The following is a 21,917-nucleotide window of genomic DNA, read 5'->3' as shown; positions in this document are numbered from 1 at the left end:
CAGTTCATCACTACCCCTTGACAAATATTTAGCCTCCACCCTTTAGAATAACTGTTCTCATGTTAATAATTTGCAGTATCCACTGTCCTGATGTGTCAAACGTTGGGCAGGGTATTGACCCAGGCATGCTTGCTGCTAGCAGTGGGTTAGAAGGCCTCAAGGGCCCCTTCAGTTAAACTCTGGGGAGACTCCTCATGTGATCCCACGCGCAGGACTCTCCATGCACACAGCGTATGTGTGCAATATGGGAAGGTGTTCCTGCTACCCGGAGTCACAGAGTGAATAGCACTTCAGGAACTTCAGAGAGTGCTGGGATTTTTGCTGGGGGGAGGGAGGTTCCTGCTGCATTCAAGCAACCTTGCTGACCAGCGGAGCTGGCAGATACATGAAAAAAATTCTCTCGCATCCCTCTGTATGTTCAGAAATGTTTTCCCATCCTCTTGCTAGCGGATGACTTTGGCTCCGTATTGCCTTTCACTGTGGCTGCACTCCTCAGCCCAACGCAGTCCTGAATGATCATCAGACAAACAATTTTTACTGGTGCAACATTATAAACTGAAAAATCTTTAGAAAGCACCATGTTCATTGTGCAAATTGCATTCTTCCAGCCAGCCAGGAAATAAGATGGGCAGCAGTTCAAGCAGGCACCATGACTCCACTTTTGGGTGATGGTTTTTCTACCTTTAGAAGGCAGTTTCTTAACCATTATTCTTTTCCTCTCTGCATGCAGGTCCTTTCCAAGGCACTGAGATATCAAGGCTTGGATTTTCAGAGGCCCTGATTTCAGCAAGAGCTGTGCTTCTGAAGATCAAGCCACAAACTCTTTACAACAGACTAATCCAAGGGGAAAAAAAACTAACCTGCAGGATGTGGGAGTCAGATCTTTCTATGGAAAGAATGAAGAGGCCTGTGTCATTTGCCCCTCCACTCCATTGCTCACAAAGCCTATTCTGGATAGGAAGATGGAGATATTGCTGACTTTTCTTTTTAATAGAAATGGGAGATGATGGATTAGAAAACTGAGCATTGAAAGGCTTTTATTTATTTTTTTTTTTTTTTTAAGAATGTCAAGTGCTTGGGGGAGAAGCAGACGGTTAGCAACATCAAAACCCGATGTGATTCTCCTGAAAGGCACTCTGATGCACTGGAAATGCCACATCTCCACTCCTGGGACCCAGTGTAATTATCTGGGGAAAAGAGAATAATTTCCAAACTATTGACTTGCCAGTAGGACTAGGTCAATGTGGCCTGATGGTTTTGAGAAAAAGGCTCCCAGTAGCCTTTAAAAAACTGACAAGTCATAGAGCTGTTTGTTGCTGCTTGTGAGCCAGGAGGGTATGAAACATCAGCTGCCATGGAAGAAAGGGTTGTAGGTGACGTGACAGTGAGTGGAAGTAGACTCTCCTTTGCTTGCTGGACTTCTCTGCTGAGGTATGACAGCTATGGCAAAACTGCTTACTGCCATCAAGAGGCAGCTGTAAGAGAAGAATGTGAAATACGCTGTTCCTTATCCAGGAAACACAGTGTTTCCCAGTGACCAATTTATTATTTTCACCCTGTCTAGCAATACATAAGGGTGCATCAGGGATCTGCTTTCTCTGCTCTGAATAACTTAAGTTGGGCTGCATCATGTAAAATAATTGAGCTGACCAGAATTTACAGCTCTACGTGGAGCTTCTCCTTTCTGTTGGGTTTGAGAGTCATGACAATAAGAGTTACCACATGAGCATGATGCAAAGTGTACATGCTCATTTCTTTCTCATTTTTCGTTTTCATGGTTTTATGACGCAGTTCAGCTGTAGCACGGTCCAGCTCTCTTAGTCAAGAGTCTCTACAATGATTAGGTATCATATTTAGAAATTAGAGCAACAGACAGACCATGCAAGTCATGCTCTTTCATTTTTTACTCTGATCTTCACGTAGCAAGTCCCGCATGGCTTTCAGAGAGGCCTGTCTTGTTTAATGTGGACTTTGTTGGGATGTAATTTATTTTACTTAATTATTTATGGCTACATTATGTATATTAGCTGCACTTGTCTAAATAACAAGGGTTGCAATGGAAGACTGCCTGTTCAGATGCTTAATTCTTGTTACTTTCTGCATTTCTTAAGGTGATTTTATGATTAGTTTAGATTGCTGTTTATTGTTCCTGGGCTTGTGTCTGGGATAACAATAAGGAGAGGCACAAGCAGAACATAAATAAATGTACACATAATATTGGATCCATTTTGCACTGGGGATGATTTCAGGAGGACAGGGAAATGTTCTAGAACTGAATGAATGAGAGATCACTCCAAGGTAATTTTTAAGTAAAAAGTGCATTTAAATCCAGAGCTCTCTTTATTCCTTACTGTCATAATTTTGAGACTCTTGCCATTTTTTGGGTTCTATTTTTCATTCATAAAAATAAGACAATGTATTACATAGTATATGGAAACCTACCCAGAAAAGATAAATAGATTGGAAGATTGGTTTCTTGTCTGACATATTCTTTTGTCTGCTTCTTACTGCTTGCTAACAGCTTGCAGCCATGGCAGGCAGCTAGCAGACCAAGTGCAGGTTAACCGTTTTAATATTTATTGATAGGGAAAATACCCTGAGCACACTTTTAATATGAGTTCCTTGGACATAAGGGCATCAATGGCTCTATAAAATGTAAATACATTCTTAATTACCTCAAGTGCCCCTACTGCCCAAGTGGCTCTTTTATGTGAAACACATCTCACTGGTAATGAGCACAAATATTGCTAATAGACTGTGAAGGGCATATTGTGTAATCTGTTTTTTCCTGGGTACCATGCTGGCAATGTCTGTGGTTTACTTCTTGTTCAGTTCAGGTAAGTTCTCCTTTCCCCCCCCCGCCCCCCCCAGTAAGGGAGCTCTTCCTAAATGAGGACCACCACGGCCTTATTCTGACTGTTTCTGTATTTCTTGCAGTCTGTCTTGGGTTCTCAATGGCAATAAGAGGAGACAAAAGCACTTTGAAACGTGTTACAGCTTCCATTTTTTCCCCCAAGGAAATATTTCCTAGAAATTCCTTTCCTTTTCCTGCTCCCCAGTTCTCTCTCAGGAACAAGCTCCATTCCTGCGCCTCAGCCTCTTGGGAGTACCATCTCGCACTTCTCCATGAAGGTCTGAGCTTGTTCTCTCAGTTCTCACACTTGAAGGTGGATGTTACATCTTGAAAACTTCTATTAGGAGAAGCCCAAGCTCTGAGGTACTAGGGAGGAAACTGGAGGATTTGAAACAGAGCCGGAGTGGGGCCTGTGGTGGGGATATTACCATGAAAGGAGCTGTAAGGTGTGAGAAAAGGAGTTTGCAAATTTTTTTCAGAGCAATGAGAGACTGCTGGGAGGCTGCAGAGTGAAAGATACATAATTTAATGGGCAGGGAAAAGAAAAGAGCTACAGTGCCTCTTCTGAGAGTTATAGATGGAGAGAAATTTGAAAAAAAAAGAAATTCTGTACCCCACATTGCTGCATACTGACTTTAGAAAGTGTGCGCTGACATTTTAGAGTTGTGCGTGGCTTTCTTGAAAACCTGCATGGGGGCAGATGATAAAAAACTCTGAAACCTGCGGCTTCTTGAGAGGCTGAGATCTAGGCCTGGCTCTGCTGCATTGCTGCCTGCAAAAATAGGCCGTATAATTTTAAGCCTTGTTGCCTTAGACTAAACAAAGCATGAATAAACATAGGCTTGGAATGGGAAGGGTGCATCTGTCTGAGCAGTAATGTTGGCTCTGGAACGGCCTCCAGTCAGGGTAGTGAGGGCAAGCACAGTTAATACATTTGAGGTGCAACTTCAGTTCTTTGAGAGGGATCATATAATGACTGCAATGGATAGCAATTCACTTGCCCAGAAAGGTCTTTGTAGCCTTCTGTTTATTTGTAAAATAGGAGTACTGCTACTACCGGTGATTGTGGGAAGATGCACTCACTAGCTCTGAAACCCGCAACTGGTGCAACCGCAAGCAGTGTGGAAATGTCTGTGTGTAAGTGAAAAATACACATGCTGCTACCAAGAGTTTGAGGGCAATTGGAAATGTGAAGGTGTCTGAGCCTCGTTCATTGCTGCTGACATACCTTAATATCCTCCATATACTCTGCTTTATCAGAAGGATGCAACATCTGATAAAACGGTGCCCCTTCTCCATTTACATTCCTTTCTCAAAAATCAAAGAACTGTCTGGGAAGTGGACAGAGCAAGAGACAAATGAATGAATCCCAGAATGAGTTGGTGAAGGCTTTCTAAGCAGTTCTTCTGATGCTTTCTCTCAACCTCAAGAAGAGAAATACAATGGGAGAAAACTTTATCATAGTCTTACAGTGACCCTTTTAATAGAGAGGATTATGTCACCTTGTAGACTGTTACCCTAGACAGTAACCTTGTCCCCTCTGTTATGGTTTCTTTTGCCCATGGCAGTGATGCTGTGGTTTGAAGTCCTGCGGCACTTCTCCTGAGGTGTCTTGGGTGTGACTAGGTCACGCTGCTGCGGCCATGGCATTGAATGTAGATAGGTGACTGTCACAGTAGAAAATAGTCAAAGCAAAGAAAAAACACGTGGGGATGGCAAAACAGAGCAAAAACTGGGGCAGAAAGGCAACTGATCTAGAGAAATTGTGGGGTCCTTTGGTGCAGACTGCATCCAGTGCTGGAGAACATAAAGTGTTTCAGAGAGGAAGTAGATTTAGTCTTTCTGCTTCTGTGCTATAATCAGATACGTATCTCATTTACTCTTCCCTCTTCTTCCCTCCTCTGTAGATAATATAAACTTGGTAGTAGGAAATCCATCATGCTCCACAAAATTAGCACATCTGTAATTTATATGCCTTTTAACTTCTAGTTACATTTCATAACAGAATAGCTGAGGGTCCCAGCAAGTCATTTATGGTACCAGAAAGCTGTGGGAGAAGATTGCTTACTTCCTAATTCAGTGTGACCCAAAGAAGTGAGAGAAATAACTCAGGGCTAAGTTGTTTCCTCTGGAGTGTTTTACAATGGAGTGGCCCACAGCAGTAAGTGCTTAAGTGGCATAAGGGAATAGAGGAAAGGTATATAACCAGAGATTATATCTTTTCTAATAGCATTTTTAAGAATTAAAGAATATGACTTAGAAAATAGGATAAGTGAAGCACAATGAGCTAGAAAAGGAGCTTTCTCATTAGGGGACAGACTAATGAAAGACTAAAGTTATCACCCATGAGTTTTACTTAGGAGTGATTTTTTTTCCATCAAAGTTTTCTTTGGAGATTCCCCAGCCTCTTCCATGCTTCCCATAAGCTCAGAAATAGTCATCTTGTCACATTTGACATGGATATATACTGCTCTGAGTTTTAAAACAAATAAAATAGTATAGCATGTAATGCACATCTAGCAAAACCATATGGAGCAATTATCTCCCCTTCGATTATGAATCTTGAGAAAGCACAAAGCAGTTCTTCAAGGCTCTCTGTATCTAGAGGTGTCATGTAAAATACCTGGAGGAATATTTGTGTCATCACATTTTTCTAAACATGGAGAAATCTCTATAACAATTTCCAAAATGTTCATTAGCACATAGAATCATTGTTGTAGGAAAACTTGATCTGTTGATATTACTTTCATAGTGGACTCTTTACAGTCTGTATCATTTCCACTCCACTTCACTGATGGTGGAAAAGCTTTTTTCATGGTTTATTTAGCAGAAAGTCATTTTGATTAGCAAGATGAGTAATACTTTACAGCTGTTTGCAATTACTGCATCTGTTCTATCAGTGGATTCAAATATTGGAGGCTATATTGACAGAAACGTGAAATGCAATAGAAATGGGTACAAGAGGGGACACACAGACACATGTGCACGCTTCATGGATCCAGTCATGTTAAGAGAAATCAAACAGCATGTTAGTCTCAAATCTGTGCCACAAACTCAGAGCTGGATTTAATAAATGTGAAAATCAGAATTTCCTGTTCATAAGTGTAGAGGTTTCGTAGAGGTTTTGTTCCAGCCAGCTTGGTGTAAAAGCTACGCACTAATGCTGCTCTGCTAAAATATAGTAAAAGTTTTGCCATTCACTCCAAAGGAGATCAGAGCTGGACCCCACACAGATAACAAAACGAAGTATCTGAGAACGTCTGAAGACTATGTTCAGTCTATATACACAAAACTTTATGCTTGGAAGCTTGAAATAAGGGATAGGTTTATTAATGCTTCTGATCTTATTCCTCCAAACACACTGCTCTCAAGAGGTAGCAGTTTTATACTAAAAGAGATTATATTTAGATTAGATATAAGGAAGAAATTCTTTATGGTGAAGGTAGTGGGACACTGGAACAGTCTGCCCAGAGAATTTGTGGATGCCCCATCCTGAGAGGTATTCAAGGTCCAGATTGGATGGGGCTTTGAGCAACCTGATCTAGTGAAAGATATCCCTACCCATGGCTGAGGAGTTGGAAGCAGATGATCTTTAAGGTCCCTTCCAACCGAAACCATTCTATGTTCTGTCCTCTGAAGAAGGGCTTGGTTTATTTCAAAACTTCTGGTAAATTCCTGCCTTGTACTTTACCAAGTAAGTCACTTTGCCGTTCCATTATTCTACGTTAGTGGGAGTTTCATGCAGGGGAGAAGCAAAAGACATACCAGGGAAGCTGGGTGAAATAATACCCCATCAAAGTCTACCACAGTGGGGTATGTCCTTCATTTAGTTGAAAAGGGGAAATGTTTTTATGTCTGGGTCACACTAAGATTATGAGTAAGCTCATTAATTATTACAGAAATAATAATTTAATGGGAAACTGGTATTCCCACCTCACAATTTTCTCTCTATGAACAGCATAGCATTTCTTCCCTGATATTAATGTTTCTATTTCTTTGTATTGCACAGGCTACTTCAAACAAGTCATTTTGGTCCAAGACTCTTCAATTGTTCTTTGTACACAAACATCTCGAGGTAGAATCTAAGCTGCTTGACTATGTGAAGTCTCTGTGCTTCTGTGATATAGGTGAGTAGGTGATGTGGTCTAATAGTTTTGCTACCATCTTTCAGGATGAATTTGCCAGTCCTTTGGATTTATCCATGCTCAGGGTATTCTCAGAAGCCTGGTGACTCAGGTGAGTGAGTTTGTGCCTCTGTAGCATGGAGTACCTCTAGAATACTGATTTCACTGCATCATTCTCCATTATTTGGTCCTTCTCTCCAGACTTCATGGTTATTGGTGTTATCATTTGATTTAACATCAGTTTCTCTGATTCTGAAGTGTTCAGAGTCACCTGCAATCACAGGAACAGTGTCTCTACTTGTTTGGATTTGTTTGGTACTTCTTCAATAACTAAACAGAAATGAGGCATTGCTGGGTGAACTGGTGTTTTATTTATTGGGATAAATAAGGGCCATGAGACAAAATCAGAGCTCTACTGGAGAATGTGAAGTTTGCCACTGGTGTCGGGGCTTTGCCCTGTGTATGGCTGAGGTGTTCCCGCAGCAGCACTGGAATCCAGCTCTGGGAACAAGCTCTGCTCCTGTGTAGTTCCCTCTCAGGTCAGCTGTCATCCCAACCTGTCTTCCATTTTCTCCAGATTGCCAGCACACTCTCACTTGCCAAATACTGGTTGGGTGTATAAATTATGAATGTATTTCCTTTAGGGACCCTGCAAAAAAGGGTGTTTATAAGAGTTTTGATTTCCCACTAAAATGGAGTTGGGATGGCTCTTCTATGTTATTAAGCACACATACTGTCTCCATCCTTGGATATGGTAATAATACTTTTGTCTCAGCTTTGCCTTTAGAAAGATTGATGTTGTTTACAGTGCTTTTTATGGGTTTGTATTTTATCAGAGTCCTGACATTCATCAGTGAAATTTATGTGATGCATTAGCTTGTCCATTTCTTTAGGTTAGGCAGAAATGAACTGGGCAGATTTTGATGTATATCTGTACGTAAGACATCTTAATGCCACATTTTTTTCACCCATTACAGACTACTGAAAAGTACATTCTTATAGTGAGGATTAACACCAGTCCCTGTAAGGTATCTTACTGAAATTTGGTCTTTATCATTTATAGGCAGAACTGTCTTTCTAGAATACTTTTCCCACATCTGAAGCAACAGCAACAACCTCCAGAGGAATGTGTCTGCATTGTTTGCAAAGCGGAAAACTGTAGGTGAGTGGTCACTGTAGTTCTCACAAATACTTTGTGAAATTATTAATATGTCAGGACTTTGTGTCTGTGTCTCATTGCATGTTTACAAATGACAGAGGAAACTTGTTCTCATCACAGAATGAGACCCAAAGTCACCTGAAGAGATAAACTAATCCACCTTACTTCCCTCAAACAGGATGAAGTCTACTTGTTGTATTTCAGCCTTTATTATATAGCTCTAATTGCTTGAGCATTTTGAAAGCCACATAAATGAAAGTAGATAGAAAAAATATGATTCATGATTATCAAATGAAATAGAAGTACTGTCTGGGAGAATAAGACTTACTAATTAATAGAATTGAGAAGAAAGGACTAAATTGTGAGATTTTATGGAGAGTAGACTGTAATGTGAGAAACTATTCTAAAAATCTGGCTGAAAATAAAAGCCTTTTGCAGATATATGAGTAGAGAGAGAGAGATCACTATAGCTGCAAAATTTAGGTTCAGGTGCATTCGCAATCACAAACAGCAGCACCTACACTGTACTGTTAAAGACTCTTTTCGAGCTCAGCTTGATGGGCATGTTGATGCAAGTTTGACAAAGAAAACATAATTCATTTTTGCCAGTGATGGAGATTTTAACACTTGCTTGAAATGACTGATAATCTGGCACAAGAGAGTTAAAGGATTACTGCACAGTATTTCATTTGACTAATAACAAAATCTGTTTAAAAACTCAGAACCATGGTTAAAGTACAGTAAAGAAGCATTGTTTTAACTAATTTTACAACAAATATAATACTTGTTTTTTCACTCATACCATACTATTTTTCTGTTCCCCACAAAGAAAAATAGGAAAAATGATCAGATAATTAATTTGTCTTTACTAATATTGTTCACACACAGGATGGAGGACAGGTGGTGAGAAGGATCTGCGTAGAGCTGAGAAGGCCTAACTGCGATGATCAGAAATCTCCTGTGGAGTTAAGTCCAAGGATGTCTAGATAGAATCCAGGGCAATTCTTTATTTCATGCACCTCAACATGTTTTTTGCATTTACTCGAATTCCTTCTTTCTTGCTGAATTGTGACACTGAAGGGCTGTATCTGCCCTTTACCCATTGTCTCGTGTCACGTGTCACATCACCCTGCTTAGGAGCGAACCTCACATAGGATCACCCTCCAGCACATGTTTTCCTGTGCAACCTCCAGCACTTTAGTTGCCTTTGCAGTGCCAGAGTCAAACAGAAAAGAGGACTTGGAGGTCCCTATGAGGGTGCGGCCATTTCCTGCTGCAGATTGGAGATGGGATGTTAAAACTCTCTGAGCTCAGGCTGGGCTTAGGCTGCCCTTAAGGTTAGGTAGGGACGCCAGGGCTGTCCCACCACAGCAGTATGCAGGGAGTCACAGAGTACATCGGAAGGGCTTCTTGCAACACATAGTCTCCTCAGCTGAGCCAGTGTGCTTGGAGGAGTTGCACCTTTTGCCTGTCAAGGCTCAAACTTGGTCACAGGCTGACACCAAGATGTGTCACCAGTACGGTTTCCACTGGTGGTACCTACTGCTGTTGCAAGTACTCAGTAAACTGCCCCTGTGGTTTTGGCTGCCTCAGCAATTTCAGCCACTTTCCCAGCTGTGGAGAGCAAGAGTGAGCAGTCTCTGTGCTCCCCAGACCACTGGCAGTGCAGGGATTTACAAATGTGCAGTGGCCTTCAGCAGCAGTTGAAAAGAGGTGGGGACCACCTAGGTGGTGGAGCAAAGGGGCAGCATGCACTCTTACTTTCAGCATGCCAAAGTGCCAGTTGCACCAGTGGAGAATACCTTAATGTCATATATTCCCAAGGGAATTTAAATAGATCTGTGAGAATCAAAATGCAAGGGAACCTAACCTGCATTCAACATCCCTCCTTTCTGAATTCAGTGCTGCAGTTGAAGGCTGGGGCTCTGTGTTAGGAAAGGAGCACAAAGAGTCTCACGCGTGCCCTGTCTAGATGTGTGCACGTGGTGGGAACAGACTTTGTGCAAGATGAAATTCCCTCACCAAGGGTTAAAAAGCAACATCTCCATGTTTCATCTAGATTTTCTCCCTCTTCTTTCTGCTTTGATTTTTCTTCCCTGCTGTTCCTGTAGATCTGGATGCCTGTAAAATAATATTCCAGCCAGTTTGGGGAACTGTAAATGTTGGCTAATTAGTTCATAGGTTGTGCTCTGAAAATAGCAAAGTTTTTTTTTTCAGTGTCAGGCAATGTGATTTTTAGCATTTTGTAAACAGAGAAGTCATATGTATCTGCTCTGCTAGACAGCTTTTGTGCCATGTTGAACAGCTACAGAGGCACACTTTTTTACTAGAATTGTGATACTAGATTCTGATTGAAACTGAAGCACATCAGGAATCATCAGATTTTGTTACATAAATATTAAATAGGATTTCTTTAAAAATAACCAAACCACTCACATCTTAAGTGCTTACAATGGGACATGTGATTTCAAAGTGCTGAATGTTGATTAAAAAAAGAAAGGGGAAAACATTTTTACACTGAAAAGTGGATCGTGTGCCCTTTCCAACATTAATTTTAAATTTTGCATGCAAGGCAGATTAATATTTATTTATGAGTGGGATCTGACTATATCATGCAAGTTCTTCGTGCAGTTTTGAGGTTATTTTTTAGTTCAATATTTTCCATTCTGTCTCACATTAATTCTTTCATTTGGTGTTTTTTTTTTCTTAGCAGTACATAAGTGAACACCTCTGAGCTGCACACCACAGGGGACGTACAATTCCAAAAAGAGCAGAGGCAGATGGAAAAGTGGAATTTCAACCTTTACAGATGAGAATGTGTGTCCATTTAATAATAATAATTAAAAAAAAAACCCAACTTGAAAATATTTTCCAAAAATTGAAGTCCCAACAATAGCTTGTAGGAGCTATGGGGCAGCAGAAAATTATTCTATGACCAGCAACAAAAATAATGGCCCAAGAACCTATGCTGCCACTTGATAGCTGTGTACACACACAAAGGGCCAGTGCAAGGCTTGGGTTTCTTTCACTTGCTTCTTTGCAATGAAAAAAATCACTGCCTAATGGTAAAAAACTATGAACTGGAATAAAACAGAAAATAGTAGAAGGGAACAAGAAGGGAGAAGGAAAGGCTAGGGAGAGTAGGAAATCTAGCTGTCCCACTAGAAAGATGTTTGGACAAATAAAGGTTTAATTTCTACTGTCCCACTTACCAATTTGCATTTCTCCACTCCCTTTGCACTGCAAATTCATACTTGCAGACCATTTCAGTTGGAAGGGAGCTACAATGATCATCTGGTCCAACTGCCTGACCACTTCAGAGCTGACCAGGTTAATGCATGTTGTTAAGGGCATTGTCCAAATGCTTCTTAAACACTGACAGGCTTCGGGCATCAAGCACCTCTCTAGGAAGCCTATTCCAGTGTTTGACCACCCTCTTGGTAAAGTTATGCTTCCTAATGTCCAGTCTAAACCTCCTCTGGCACAGCTTCGAAAAATTCCCTCATGTTCTATCACTGAATACCAAGAAGAAGAGATCAGCACCTCCCTCCTGCTCCACATCATCGCCTCAGGAAGCTGTAGAGAGCAATGAGGTCACCCCTCAGCCTCCTTTTCTCCAAACTAGACAAGCCCAAAGTCCTTAGCTGCTCCTCATCGGGCATGCCTTCCAGCCCTTTCACCGGCTTTGTTGCCCTCCTCTGGACACATTGAAGGACTGTCACATCCTTCTTAAATTGCGGGGCCCAGAACTGCACACAGTACCTGAAGAGAGATGCCCTGACTTTGGTGTCTACTTCCTTCTCAGTCTGGGGAGGGCCCTGGGTGAGGGTCTATTGTACCTGCTTCCAACAATTAAAATAACATTGTCTTGAACGGAATTTGTTAGCTCAGAACATGAGAAAGAAGTGTGAGTGGAAGAAAGGAGTCACTTTTCTCTCTTACCCTGTTCGCTATTTCCACCCCCTGCTTCTCCATTCCCAGTGGCATGAAAGACACCCAGCCTCAGTGGCCTCCACGGGCAGGCTGCGGACTGCAGTGGTTTTCTCACTGCTGGGGAGTTTTTTAAACCAGTGGACCGCCAGACACACAGTTCTACTTCAAGAAGATGCAAAATGCTGACTGCCATCAGCCTCCAAAAGCAGAGCCAACCCTGCAGCCCCAGTGTTTGCTAGGGCTTTACTATGTCATGTGAATCATTAGAGTGGGCTTGCTGGCCAGGAGCTTCTGCTGTTGTTTCTAGAGAGAGCTGTAAGAGTGTCAGAGCTTGGGAGAGAATCAGCCCTCACCTGGCCTGAGCTCAAAGTTTCAAACCTGCAGCAAACTGCTACAAATTCACCCACAAAAGATGGGGTGTTTCTGGTTTCACCAGCAGGCACAGCCTTTGCATGAGTCAATGTTTGTGCGCAAGTGCCAGGGTGCTGCGAGCCCAGAAAGTTTGTGCAAGCAAGTCAAGGTTTTTTTAAGTAGGTCATCTCTATGGCAACTGCTAGAAAGTTTTGTCCTTGTGACCAGTTCAACTACTTTGAATTTCTTGGGAATATGTTTCTTAAGAAGATAGTGAAAAAGACCTGTCCAGAACTCTTTCTTGTCCACCAAACTAAAGGCGTGGATGTATTTTTCTCTTCCTTACCATTTCCTATCTCTCAGTAGATTTTTTGTTTGCCTTACAGACTCCTAGTAGGTCGCGTCTCTCACTGAGGCCTTTCCAGCAGGATCTCTTACAGTTTAGCACCCAGGAAATGCTCTTCCTTCCATAAGTCTCATCTTGGTCTTTTTCTTTGCCCCAATTCACCTGAACTCTAATTATTAATGTAAAATAAAAAGATATAACTTACATTATATATTTGCATGAAGGCCAGCAAATTCTATAAAAAATATGAAATTGGAAAAAAGATGAGAAACAAGGAAAAGAACTGAAATTAGTTGCTTAAAAGGTTTGTGAAAGTGTGAAAGACTTACTTTGGTTGTCCAATATTTGTCATTCATTTAATCAATTAATTTACTTCTCACAGCCAAAACACTGCCATTAAAAAGGCTTACTCAGATGGTTTACCGTGTTCATATTGATTCATTTTCAGTGAAAATATCAATATCTTTGTATAGATCTGGGCCTTAAAGTTACTTAATTATTGATTGAGAAACAGTTGCTCAGTCTGAGTGGGCAGATTTCTGCTGTGTTCAACAATAATAAGAAACCAAGCTTTTGCATGGATAGACAATTGTGTAGGACCGTCCTTATTCAGTGTATTACTTGTCAGAAAGGAGCAGAAGTCTACCAAAATGATTTTTCTGTGACCTAGTGTGGTCAACACTTCCCATTTCATTCATCGAAAACTAAATTAGAGAGCTGTGTACCCTTTTCAGTATTGTTTCTTACTGTCACTCTGAAGACAGAATTAACTTTCCTGGTGAAAACTGTAATAGTAAATAATACATTCAAATCATGTGGCTTTTCTGGCAACCTCCAAGCATAATTTTGAAGCATGAGGACTATTATATGTTGAGATGTAATTGATTTAAACATTTGGTGGTTTTGGTGACTTGTGAGCTCTGCTGAAACAACTGGTAGTTAAATCTTTCTAATTGGGAATTGGAGATGAACAGGGTTGGAGTTTCATCTCACATTCTGTAATTTCTTGATTCGTAAAAAAAAAAAAAAGTTTTCTTATGGCCATGATTGTGAGTGAGGAGCACAAAGCTGGACCCTAAGAGTTCTTTGGGGTAAGATGAAAACTTGCTGCTATGAATGCAAATCATAGAATCATAGAATGGTTAGAGTTGGAAGGGATCTTCAAAGGTCATCTAGTCCAACCCCCCTGCAAGAAGCAGGGACAGCCCCGACTAGATCAGGTTGCTCCGAGCCTCATCCAGCCTGGCCTTGAACATTTCCAGGGATGGGGCATCCACCACCTCTCTGGGCAACCTGTTCCAGTGTTCTACAACTCGCATTGTAAAAAATTTTTTCCTAATATCCAATCTAAATCTACCTCCCTCTATTTTAAAACCGTTACCCCTCGTCCTATCACAACAGGCCCTACTGAACAGCTCTCCCCATCTTTCTTGTAGGCCCCCTTGAGGTACTGGAAGACCGCTATAAGGTCTCCCTGGAGCCTCCTCTCCTCCAGGCTGAACAGCCCCAACTCGCTCAGCCTGTCCTCACAGGAGAGGTGCTCCAGCCCTCTTTTCGTCTTCGTGGCCCTCCTCTGGACCTTCTCCAACTGTCCATGTCCTTCTTATGTTGGGGGCTCCAAAGCTGGACACAGTACTCCAAGTGGGGTCTCACCAGGGCAGAGTCTCACCTCCCTCGGCCTGCTGGCTGTGCTCCTCTTGATGCAGCCCCGGATGCGGTTGGCCTTCTGGGCAGCAAGGGTGCATTGCCGGCTCATGTTGAGCTTCTCGTCGACCAGCTCTCCCAAGTCCTTCTCCTCAGGGCTGCTCTCAATCCGTTCCCCACCCAGCCTGTATTTGTGCCTGGGATTGCCATGACCCAGGTGCAGGACCTTGCATTTGGCCTGGTTGAACTTCATGAGGTTGACACGGGCCCACCTCTCCAGCCTGTCAAGGTCCCTCTGGATGGCATCCCTCCCTTCTAGCGTGTTGACGGCACCACACAGCTTGGTGTCATCGGCGAACTTGCTGAGGGTGCACTCTATCCCACTGTCCATGTCGCAGACAAAGATGTTGAACAGGGCTGGGCCCAACACGGACCCCTGAGGGACGCCACTCGTGACTGGTCTCCACTTGGACATCGAGCCATTGACCACTGCTCTCTGAGTGCAGCCATCCAGCCAACTCCTTATCCACCGGGTGGTCCGTCCATCAAACCCATGCCTCTCTTGTTTAGAGAGAAGGATGTCGTGCGGGACAGTGTCAAAAGCTTTGCACAAGTCCAGGTAGATGATATCCGTTGCTCGTCCCTTGTCCACCGATGCTGTCACTCCATCATAGAAGGCCACCAAATTGGTCAGGCACGATCTGTCCTTGGTGAAACCATGTTGGCTGTCACCAACCACCTCCTTGCTCTCTGTGCGCCTTAGCATGGTTTCCAGGAGAATCTGCTCCATGACCTTGCCAGGCACAGAGGTGAGGCTGACCGGCCTGTAGTTGCCCGGGTCCTCCTTGTTCCCCTTTTTAAAAATGGGAGTTATGTTCCCTCTCTTCCAGTCATGAGAATGGTGAGATGGTTCTGTGCAGATCCCAAACAAAGGTGTATCAGGATAACTAGATAGAGTCTAAGTCACCTAGTGCCTTTGTAGCACTTTCTAAATCTTAGCCTTTTGCACTTCACAGCCGTGGGCTAAATGACAGGTTGCAGACACTGTGTGACAGCCAGAGCTGGCTCAAGGCTTCTCGGCAACACTGACAAACCTGAATGTTGTCACTCCATTAATGAGGGGCTGGGGCCAAGGGGGAAGCCCAGCCCATAGGAAGTGGAGGAGGGCAAAGAAGGAGCAGAGCTGAGCTCTGCCCTCCAGCAGTATCTCCAACGCCACACAGCTGAGTGGGTTTTTTTTGTGGTTTTTTTTTGGGGTTTTTTTGGTTTACCAGTGTGGTACCACAGGTGGTTGCTATTTTTGTCCATGTGTGGAGGTGAGCTTGTGGCCAAAGCCTTAGAAATGCAGCAGCAATCATCCTACATCAGCCATGTCTTAACTCTGACCTGGGGCAAGAGCAGAGATCATAGCATGAACAATACAGAAGAGTCTGCCAATCATGATTGGAGTGGGAAATAAAAATCTGCAATTTGCAAGTACTAAGTGTCAATTCTGGAATTATTTTGATGTGAATTAGTATGAAGTACTCTCTGACTTCCCCCCTGCCCGCCCCCCCCCCCCCCAATAATTTCTAAAATACCACAATTGCTTAACTCAAAACACACAAACATGATTAATGGTAGTGATGCCACCTTTACAAATTACTGTATCTGTCATTAACCAAACTTTTCTGTCTGTCAAGGTATCATTTTCAGGAGTTCTCTAGGTGCGATGGACCAGTTTGAAAATACTCGAAACTCTACAAGACTTTACTGTACCCAGGACAAACAGCAATGGAAAGTTGGGCTGGGAGAATACAGTGATTTGAACTGGATATTGGTTGTATTGGTGATGACAATGTCAAGGTCAGTCAGTCTGTCTATCAGGATCCTTTGAGTCAATTGGAAAACCCAATCAGTGGTAAGTAAAGGCCATATCAGCCTTATATGTTTTAAATCCTTGATTCTGCAAAAAATAAACTGGGTAATAGATGGAAGGCCCTTGATCTTGCATGTAACCAAGAGCTGTTCAGTGCACATCCGGGTCAAATGAAGTCCTGAGCTGATGATGTTTCCAGAAGGAAAAAACACCACCAACAGCATGGCTTCTCCCTGGATGTTCTGCAGTTTTAGAGGTTTGACAATATCATATTCAGAGGCATAATAATAGGAATTTAGCTAACAAAAATGTAGTTTGATAAGGTTTACAGTAATTTCCTTGCCCTGCAGCACATATAACTACTAAAGATAGTAACATATCAAAAATAAGATGGATTTATTCTGCTTTTGCATATTCTACATCTCTTTATGAAAAACAGAACTTTTAAAATTGAAAAGTTGCAGAGTTCTGAGGCTTATTATGTCCACAGGACCCGATTTTGCATGAAGTTACGATGTTTGCTGTTCAGTTGTTAGGGTGCTAACAAACAGTAAATCCCACTGTGATAAAGTAAAGGCATGTGAAAAACTGGCATGTGATCAGAGTCAGGGCAGGTTACTCTATACTGCAAATCGGACAAGAAGATAGTAGATCATCCCTTTTCATATGTAAGGAATGGTAATTTGGCTACATTAAGAAAGATTGCTTAAGATATAACCAGTATGCATGTGCCTATTTACAGTATATCTTCAGAGCAAATCCTCAATTTCATATGCCAGAATGAGAAATAGAGATTAAATTTGTGCTTTAATTTGTTTTGGTTTTGTAATGTCGATTTTCTATTGATTTTAATTACATGTCATTGAATTCTGGGTTGTAAATCACTCTCTCTGTTCTATGTATGTGTGAGGGGCACAAAGCATTCTTTTAGATCATGTTCTTCCCTGACTCTGTTCGCCTTACTCACTTTTGTCTGCACATGCCTCTTTTCCCTGTGGAGTTTCTGTGCAGAATGATGTGGTACTGTGGCTGTCCTGTGTTCAGCAAAAACACTACAAATATGGCCTGTACATTGGCATCTGCTTGGGTTTGGGGCAAATGCAAATGTCATTGACAAGGCACACAGAGGAGTTTCTTTTTAATCATGCCGAGGAGCAACACTCGTTTTAATGAAGACCATGCACTTTATTTTACCCTGTGCATGCATCAAAGAGGAAGTCTCCCTGAGCATGTAGAGCACAGGAAGTAATTGGTTTTCGAGCAGTGTGAGGAAACTGCCTCAGCAAAATCTTCTCAGTCTTGACGACTTCTTCTGTCTGTTGCCAGTGTCTCTGGAGAGTACGTAATTTTCTATCTTTGCATGCAAAGATGAGGAAGACTGATTGGAGATTTAAAAGGAGGAACTAACTGCTAATGCCTGTATTCAATTAACTCTCTCAGTTATTTAGACCTGAAAGACAGATCCAGAGCACAAAGACAGCTTCCCATACAGGCTCATTTTTTCCATAATACTTAGGAGGAGCAGGCCTGAGATGAATGGAAAGTTTAAATTAACTTAGATTTTTTTTTGACACTGACCAATTTGACAAAGGCTTCTGAAAGGAAATTAATTTTTTTTACCATAAGCTTAAAAATGTGTCTCCTTCTTGTGTAACATCCATGCATTCTGATGACTGCCTGGGTTACCTGAAGATTAACTTGTTAAGGAAAACCTATCTAGGGAACAATCAGTTAAATTTACTTATTTTTGCTTGGTCTTTGTTTTGAATATTCACAGAAGTTATTACGTTCCCATATGGTTCTCTTCCTTTCACTGTCAGTATGTTGATGACCCTGTGAATTTGTTGGCTCTGCTCAACAGGTGGAGCAGCACTGTCCATATCAGGACATTCTTACAGAACTGATCCAGAAGTGAAAAAGCCCTGCACGGACTACTGTATCCTCTAAAATCCTGCAGCAAGTCGAGTATATAAAAAAAATCACAGATGTCTAAACACAGATTTCACATATAACCAAATGACAGGGCTAACTTCCATATATCTGTAAGGCAGTGTCTGCTTGGCAGCTTAATATTCTTAGGACCTGATTTCAAGATAACCTGTTCATGGAAAATGTGAGTCTATTGAGCATCTAACTTTTGTGTGACTTAGAATGATTATTTGTGTGTGCAGGTACCTTACTTTGCCCTGATAGCATTCCAAGACTGTGCATAAATTAGGAACAAAATTATTCATCTGTACATAAGGCTTTAATGTGGTTACTATTCATTGCTATGTTTGAAATGTTTAGGCTAACGTAATGCTCTTTGCCTCAGATATCCTTGTTATTGTTTTGGATATTTTAAAGCTCAGTATTAAATCTTAAAGGCTCAATAACTGAACTGAGTAAAGTAGCGCATCTCTCTGACCTCAGTAGCGAGAGCCTGATTTACACCAGTTGAGAATCTGATTGTCGCTTTTGAGCTATCACAATTACTTAAGTGAAACAGCCAAAGTAATTGGTGCGAACTAATACAACTGATGGAAAAATATTGTGTTTGTCAATACCAACTATGCTATGGAGAACCTAATCAATGAATTAGTCTATCAATTAATTAGTCTAGGCAGAAAATTACTCCCTGTACCGTTAGTCCATGAAAAGATCAATAAAGTCAAATGTCTAGTTTAATGTTTCTCACGTAATAACTATGAGAAGAATAATTTTTAAAATGTTTATGCTGTTTCAATTACCATTTTCAAGTAAGATAGCCAGATAGTCTTGTTAGACAAGAAGCACAAATTTCAGGATTTTAATGCCGTAAAGTTATTTGTCCTCCAGTCTAAGCTGCATCTTCAAGGGACTGATTTTCCTACAAGGAAATGATAGTATGGTGTAAGGATTCATGAATGCTGAGCCACCATTTTGTTAGTTCTTCTACATGGGACATTGTGGCAAGAACGTCTGGCTTTTAGGCCAAATCCTTCCTTTTGGCCGGGGCTAGGCTGAGCCCCCTCTCTGGGATGGCTTTGGCAGTTCACAGCTGCTGTTGTATCAGCAGCAGAAGCGCACTGGGCGGAAAACTGAGAGCTCAACCTTTTTCTGTTTTAATTGGCTGTAGTCTTATTATTTCTGCTAAGTGTGGCCTGGTCACCCGCAGTTTGAATTTTGCATATTTATAATTGACTTTACAGCAAAAATAAGCAAATACATCTTCTGTTACAATCTGGTAAAGTCCCTAATTATGAAGCCTTTAAAGTCTGGCTGTTTGCCCTGTGGTATGAAAGAGAAGTAGCCGTTCTTGCTTTCATGCACATACACATTTGGTGGGTATGAATTTTGAAAGTATGTATTGCACTATGGAAAAAAAAAAGTTTTGGATATCAACTGTATAAAATGCAAGAAGTTAAAATCATGTGGAAACTGAAGTCACTGGCAATTAGTCAGGCTTGGAGGCTGATGAAAGCAGATTTTGCAAAGGGGGATGAAAAAAAAGTCCAGATTCCCTGAAAATGAGATTTTACTGAAAGGAAAAAATTGTTGCAGTAATCCTACGGTAATCTACTGTAATGAATACTAAACATACAGCAAATATCAAAATAAGGGTATCTACAGTCAGTGAGTAATTACTGCTTTGAGATGATCTAGGCTTTGGTGAACAGGTAGATTACTTTTAATGTTGGACATAACCTTTTACGTTTTTCAGTTCGTTTCCAGACTACAATACTATCTTTAAAAGCTTAGTCTTTTGCAGAACAATAATGCATTACTTCATGTTTCATATTCCAGTATCAATTTTTCTATTAAAAATAGATTAAATTTTAAGTAACTAGTGATGGTATCTTCAATAAGAGCTAGCTGGATGAAAAATTAATGTCCTCCTGTTTTGCAGGGATTAACTGAATAGCCAGAATAAAATTTAAATATGCCTGCTTTTCCTGGTTTCAGCATATTCTACCTAAAACTTGTGCTTTGTACAAGCTTTAAGGTATCAAAAATGACATAATGTCTCACTTCAGTGTAGCGAATGGTTGCTTCCAAGCTGTTGCACAGGGAGTCATAGGAGATGTGTCCACGTCACTTTGTGTCCTCCAGAATGCCTAGTTTTGAAGCAGAGGATCCCACTCATATTGTCACTGTGCTAACACCAGGGTTGTGTTACTCCTTGCAGGAGATGTCTGGAGCGTGCAGAACAGCCTCCCAGCAGATGAAAAATTGGTAATAGAAGGAGTACATATATTTAACTTATTTTTCATATGGACAACTGTTCTGAGATAGAGGAGGTAAACGTCACACAGATAGTCCTTTCTTCCAAAATTCATAACATAATGCTAATGTCATGTTCCTAAAATACAGCCTTGCCTCAAGGATTGACCATGTCAGAATAAGACAAAAAACTTCTACTTACCTGGCCCACTTCCCAGGATGAATGTCCCTAAAAGGGCTCTTTTCAATCCAGACCCAACAACACGGCACGGGTTTCCTGCCAGTGAATATCTGCAGGTTAAGAAGAAGCCTGGAATGGTTTTAAGTAGCCTCAATATCCCACAACAGTTGCTGTAAGAATATATTAAGACTGGTACTGACTTGGGGCATGAAGGAATTGACTCCTTCAAGGAAAAAATTGCACAACACTGTCAGCAGGACATTTTTAATGCAGATGTGGAAGATGTGCAGATCTAGGGATCAGTCTGTTATAGTGGTCCTTTATGAGAGTAACCGGTACTGTTGCCAGATCCTTAATTCACAGTGTCACTAATCCTGATATGGATTATCTGGGTAAACTTTTAACTGGATATTATAACCTCTGATAAGGGCACTGCATTTTCTTAACAGCCAATATGTTCTAATGCAGCTAAAGATAGATGAAGTAAAGACACAGCTGCATTCGTCATTTCTGCAGCTGGTGGTAGGCGACACCAGTCTTTACACGGACACTTCTGGAGACACCAACATGCATACCTAAAGATAAGAAGCTATTTAAAAAAAACCAAACAAAAACAATCAAGTGAGAAAGAGATGTTTTTTTTCCAGGGTGTGAATCAGAGTAAGAAACTAACCAAATATGCTTTAAAGCCGGCAAGCAAAGCAGGTAGTCTGGCTGCAATCTCTGATTGCCCCCAGCACATACACACTTCTATTTGGCTTTTCAGAAGAGAGAGATACTCCTCGTCTGTGGGTAAAGAGGTACCTTGAGAACTCATGCAGCACATTAACAGAAATCTTGTTTTCTCTATTAAAGGTATTTTGCTTGGATGAGGGACTTCCACTGCATAAAACAACGAAGTGCTCTACCGGATCTGAGCAATTATGGAGGTGGTTTAAGTAGCAGTGCAAAGGAGTTTAGCTTCTTCAGGCTTTGATATTTAAACTCAGCCAGCGGCAGCTGCAGAGTTGGCAGCTGCAGGCAGATGTATGTGATCCAAACGTCGCCAGCAAAAAATATTGACCCAGCCCCCTTACCTGGTTCTTGATGACTCATCTCTCTGTGATGAAATTGCACTGGGAGGGACAAGGATCTCACACCAAACATTTCCAATCGCTCTTCATATTAACATAGTACTCATGTCCCATTTACAGACAGGGACCAGCTTATGCTTGGCACTGAGCATGAGACTCTGTGCCCCAAAGAGTTTACACCTATCTGCCAGCACATGGAGAGGGCAAGGAAA

Source organism: Chlamydotis macqueenii, chromosome 8 (genome assembly GCF_036417535.1).
Source record: "Chlamydotis macqueenii isolate bChlMac1 chromosome 8, bChlMac1.mat, whole genome shotgun sequence".
Lineage (NCBI taxonomy): Eukaryota > Metazoa > Chordata > Aves > Otidiformes > Otididae > Chlamydotis > Chlamydotis macqueenii.
The sequence above is the reverse complement of the archived record's forward strand: the minus strand, read 5'-3'. Positions refer to the sequence as shown.